This window comes from Acinonyx jubatus, chromosome D2, assembly GCF_027475565.1.
Source record: "Acinonyx jubatus isolate Ajub_Pintada_27869175 chromosome D2, VMU_Ajub_asm_v1.0, whole genome shotgun sequence".
In the NCBI taxonomy this organism is placed as follows: domain Eukaryota; kingdom Metazoa; phylum Chordata; class Mammalia; order Carnivora; family Felidae; genus Acinonyx; species Acinonyx jubatus.
Window position 1 is genome coordinate 41,909,801 of NC_069393.1, and position 5,873 is coordinate 41,915,673.

Below are 5,873 nucleotides of genomic sequence, written 5' to 3' on the forward strand. Positions count from 1 at the left end.
GTATATCCACACAACAGAATATTATTAGCAAAAAAAGAAGTACTAATACACACTTTAAATGGATGAACCCTGAAAATATTATTCTAATTGACAGAAGGCAGTCACAAAAGACCACATATTGTATATTCCATTTATATGAAATACCAAGAAGAGGCAAATCCACTGAAACAAAATGATAGATTAATGTTTACTGGAGCTTGGGGGAAGGTTCACTGGGTAGTGACTGCTAATGGATACAGGGTTTCTTTTTTGGGGTGATGACAATATTCTAATATTGGATAGTGGTGATGGCTGTACAACTCTATGAATATTCTAAACCCACTGAAACGTACACTTTGAAAGGATAAATTTTATGCTATGTGAACTGTATCTCATTTATACATATGCACTTATTTGGAGATATAATGTAGAGGTAGCCTATGTTTGAGTATGTCAGCAATAATTGAAACATTATTTATCACTTACTAAAAATCTCTTCTAATTTTGAAAAAAAATTAAAGGTGTACAAGTATTTATGCCAATGCTGTGTTTTGGAGAGTTTGTTTTATCAAGTAATATTATGTATTTTTGAGAATGTATTTCCTCACTGAAGGTCTTAAATATTTTAAGAGGTGAAAAATTTCTTTTGCCACAAGAAAGAATTCTGAGACGCTATGGAAGAAACAAAAATGAAGTGTTGGAGATGAAGCAAAATGAACCCAGATGCTTGAATGAAATGCTAGGGTCATGAGGATAGACAGAGCACACTGAATAAAGAGAACAATACTTAGGGAAGAGAACAATGAGGAGTCCCTTAAGAACAATCAAATGACAGTGCCGGTCTCAAATTATCTGCAAGCTGGATTGAGCACAGAAGAGCAACGAGGAAAATGCATTCAGCCCAGAGATCGGCAACGCAAGGAACTGCAGATAGCAGTCCTGTTAGAACACCTGTAGAACTATCTATTAATAACTACTGGGATCTGCGGGAACTATTTAGGTTACAGTAGGTACAGCTGTCAAATAATGAAAGGCTTGAAGAGCAAGTATTCAATAAATGGTAAGTTATTTTTCTCCCTCCTCTCTGTTGCACACTTTTGTCGTTTGATTGGCCACAGTGGTTGTTTTGTGCCCTTCAAGTTGTCCATGCTCTGAGCCACTGTCACTGGGCTTGTTTTCCACCGCAACGTCCAGCACACTGTCCTGCTTCAGTTGGGGAAACAATTCATGGAGAGCCAGGACTGATGCTGCAGTGTGGTGATCGGTGGCTTCCTGAAGACTCAGTGAACTGAACTTGTGTGCATTGTCATGTCTCCTTTCAGGCAAACACAGAAGAGTTGTATTCCTTCAGGCTCTGGCAGCTACAAGGATCGCCCTTCTTTCTTGCCTTTCAGGACCACCCAAGTGGGCTGCGATGTTGCTGCAGCCTCCTTCTGTGATGGGCAGACCCTGGCCAGTCAGCTGTTGTTTCTCCTCCTCGCTCTTCTCTCTTCTCCTCCGGATCGCCTGTTCGCTATGGGAAGGAGTGCCCCTCACACGCACTCTGCGGCTCAGACACGCAGCACAGGGGCAGTGTGGAGAGACCATCTTGAGTGCAGCCAATAAGCATTAATCCTAACCAGTCCCTGAAAGGTCAGTGCCAAGTCCCTAAGTAGAGGTGTCGAATCGTCTAAAATGGAGCCAAATGAAAGAGCTATAAGAAAAAGTGCTCTCACTGGTCCACCTTGACCAAGGAAGAGAAAGTCCAAAGCTGGTGTGTTTAGAACATTTATCCTTGAGTGTAGTGATTAGAAATGAGGAATGAAAGAATCCCAGCTCTGCAGTAGGGTGAAACCAGAAGCTACTCCGTCAGTCAGGAAGGATGAGGGCCACTAAAGGCCACCCTGGGGGACTGGGGTGGGTGGGGACAGTGAAGGCAGGAGGGTGACAGCTACCCAGGAGCACTACGGGATGCTTGGCACTGAGAGGCAGGATCTTGACTGACGGGGCTTATGGGGATTTCACACCCAGAGCTAAAGTCAGAGACCACATCTCATGGTTTTGGTTTTTCAGCCTGGCTTGAGGGAAGGAACACTATTTCTGGCCCTGTTGGGTGTTGCCCCCTCTAATCCTTGAAGACGCCCTCCACCCATGCTTCAAGTGGTTCACACACCACACACGCGCACACACACACACACACACACAAATGCACACACATTCATGTTGATCAGAAGTCTGCTGAATACCTGGGGGGACCATCTGCACATCTCCAGGACCTCTCCCTGCCCCTCTGTCCTTATCAGCCTTCTGTCCTGTGAACTCCAAGCATCTTGGTCTTCCTTGACTCTCACTACTGTCTCCTAAACTCTAAGAGCCTGATGGGCTCTGCCTGGGCTTTCCTTTGAAGCTCTCTTTAGTCAATAAGCTCACTGTGGTGGTTACCCATCAAGGTACCACTGTCCTTCAGGGACCACTGTCCTTCACAGTCAGATATCCAACGTCCTGAAAGCTTCTCTTTTGGTTATTTCAGGCAGGAAAGTAAATCTAGTCCATTATTCCACCTTTTTTCAGCAGCAGGAGAAACCAAGTTTGAACCTGAACAAAGTTCAAAGAAATTCTCTCTGGGATACACAGTCTCAAGGCAGGTTGACCAAGTCTGGGGAGCTGCATGTGGAAAAAACAGGGGGACATTTTGTAGAGAAGATTTTGCCTTTTTTCCCAGCTGACGTGTTTTCAAATGGCAAGACACCATCCAGTGAGGTCAGAGTTGTGGCTCATGAAAAAGACCTGCTTTCGTGGCCATCTTCTCCATGGGGGACAGAGAAGTGGGATCAGGCTCAAGGATATTTGGCATAATTCCCAATGTCCAGGAAAATATTGGGAAATGCATTGCTGATGATGACAGAGCCAAGCTCTGGAGGGGTGAAGGTCAGGGGAAGAAGGCCTGTACGGAGTGGTGTGGACTGGGAGAAAAAAGGAGAGAAAGATGACAATTGTTTGTTTTTAGGCAGGGGCAGTGTAAATCTCGTACTATTTATGACATAGAGGAAAGAGTGTGACTTGTGTGTCAGACATACTTGCGTGTAAAGTGAAGAACATTTGGGCTGATTGCTTCACCACTTGGAGGCTCAGTTTTGCTATATGTTGAATGGGTTGCCTGCATAAGGAAGATGATGATGGGAAACACCAAGCTCAACACCATGTGACTTCTCTTCCTCTTCCCACATCTCCCATCTCCCTTCCATTCACAGAAGATAGGGGGAAAAGGCACCGGATTTATATGGTTTCAGTTCCTTAAGGAAATGATGACATGGGAGGGTATTCTCTCTACCAACCCATCTGGAGCCTTGGGGAATGGATGACTGAGCCAAGGTCTCCCTGTAACTGGCTGGTTTGAGGATGGTCAACCCAGAGGGGTATGAACATGAGCAGTTTTATTTTTCCCCAATCACTTCTTTTGTCCATGGCCTGTTAAATCTCTTTCCCCTCCAGCATCTTTGTCAGATTCTGTAACTTTCAGGTCTCTTGCATATTAAAACTTAATCCAAATTTATACCTTCAATCTCAACCTTGATTTAAATCTCATCTCTTTGGAATATAGGAGATATTGTTAGCAGACACTCTAATCACTAATTCCTTGGCAACAGGAAGAATGTCACTCAACAGCGTGTTTGGCCCTTTGTGGTGGAAGGGCAGGGATGGGCTCCTCTGGGGCCCTGAGAGTGACTGCACTTTTCTAGTCACCTTCAGCTGCTGGTGACTGCCCAGGAGGGAGGAGTGGAATCTGTCGGGTGTGGTGGAGAGAGTACTGTCTCTGGCTCTCATGCTTCCTCCCGAGTACTGTCTCTGGCTCTCATGCTTCCTCCCGAGGCCTGTGCTCTCTATCCGGGGATGGGGGAACATCACTTAAAGCTTTTTAAAGTCATCTCTACCCCGTTTTTTAACTAGATAGTTCAGTTGTCCTTTTTTCCAGAGCCACACCTTCTGCAGAACCATCAAGAAATGTACTTACCAGGGCGCCTGGGTGGCTCCATCAGTTAAGCATCTGACTCTTGATTTTAGTTCATGTCATGATTTCATGGTTTGTGAGATTCAGCCCTGTGTTGGGCTCTGTGCTGACAGCATGGAGCCTGTTTGGGATTCTCTCTGTCTCTCTCTGTCTCTGTCTCTCTCTCTCTCTCTCTGACCCTCCCCCTCCCATGCTGGCATGTGCACATGCTCTCTCTCTCTTTCTCTTTCTCTCTCTCAAAATAAATAAATAAAAGCTTAAAAAATAAATATCCTCTCTCACTACCCCTCTTCCCCACTCACATGCTCTCTTTCTCTCACACACACAAAAAAAAAAGAAAGAAAAAAAAAGAAAAAGAAAAAAATCAGAAAGAAAAAGAAAAGTACTTGCCAAGTGGAGAGGTGTCTGGTTCATAGACCCACATCCCCTTTTTTTATCTGCTGGTTATTATAGGGGGTCCAGTGCTGGCTCCTAGGAGGCCTTTTGGTTCTCTTTTCTCTACTTCCAAGCACCCACACTCCTTCCTGAGCTTATGTCACCCATCCTGGCTATACAGGGGCTCCTGTCATTGTTCATTGTAGTCTGATCCATTCATCACTCTTGAGATAGTGCCCACTTGTCTGACCACCTCTTGCAGGATGGACCCACAGTGGTCAGGGCAGATGCCTGGTCCCTGGGTCCAAAGTGAGTACAGCAGGAGTGTGCTGCATGGATCTAAGGAGGGTGGTTCAAGGGCACAGTGCCACAGGCACCATCTTCCAAGGGCAGGGAAGAAAGTGTCATTCTGGGTAAGGCAGTAGGGAGACTCCAGGGGTATTGGAAAAGGCAAAAAAGCTCAAGAAAATAAAAAGGTACTCTTCTGGTTCTATGCTTCAAGCTGTCTCTGAGACAAGCTGGTGGGGCTGGCTCCCTATAGCTGCCAGGGGATGCTGTTTCCCATTAGACATGTGTCAAGGATCTTTCTGCTCCCCTGGGAGTCCCAGGCCTTGGATAGGAGTGGGGGTCCCATGCCTGTGGGCTGGTCTCCAGCCTTGGCTGAGTTCCTATTTCCCTTTGGACCTACTCACAGATACCTGTGCTGCCCAGATATGCAATGACTTCTCTCTAGGTCAGTTCTTAGAGGCTCATTGCACTTATTTTTATTCTCAGTATCTACACCAGACATGAAACAATCTCATTTTTTGTAACTGGAAATGAACATGCTCAGAAGCCCCCATTTCCTTTGAATGCAGGACCACCCCCTCTCACCACCTGCCAACCAACTTTAATATTGGTAGTGCAGTTTCTTCTGGTTCAAGATATCGTATCATAGATTTGGTTAAATATTCAGCCAGACTTGGAACTGACCCCTTCCCCTCGTCTTGTCTTCCTCTCTGGGGTTAAATAAGTTCTCAGTGTGTATTTCTGTGTTGTCCTGGCTTTGGAGGAAGGCTGCAGGTTGGGGCTCAGGGAACTACCAAGAAGGTGGGGTGACATAAGACATCACACAGAGTTGTCTATTTGTGGATGATAGCTGAGGCCTTTTCATCTTGGCCATGGGCATTGCTGCCACCAGACCGCTGGACTTCATTCTACCTCAAGCCACCATGGAGACCAGCTACCTGACCCCGAACACTTGCCTCACTCAAGAACCAAGACCTTGTGGTAACACCTGATTGGCCACACTCGGGCCACGTGTCCACCCTAACGGTCTGAAGGTGGGGAAAGGGAGTACCTTCCCCCTCGTGGCTTCAGAGGTAGAGCTGCCTCTCTTCTGTCTTGGGATTCCCCCAAACAGGCAAGATGTCTATATTTTGGGTAGCCAAAATGAGAAATATTTTCTGGATCCAGAAAGGGCCTGAGTTAGCCTTTGCCCTCCTGCCCCAGTATCTCTCAGCTCCCACAGAGCCTGGAGAAAATCCACAAC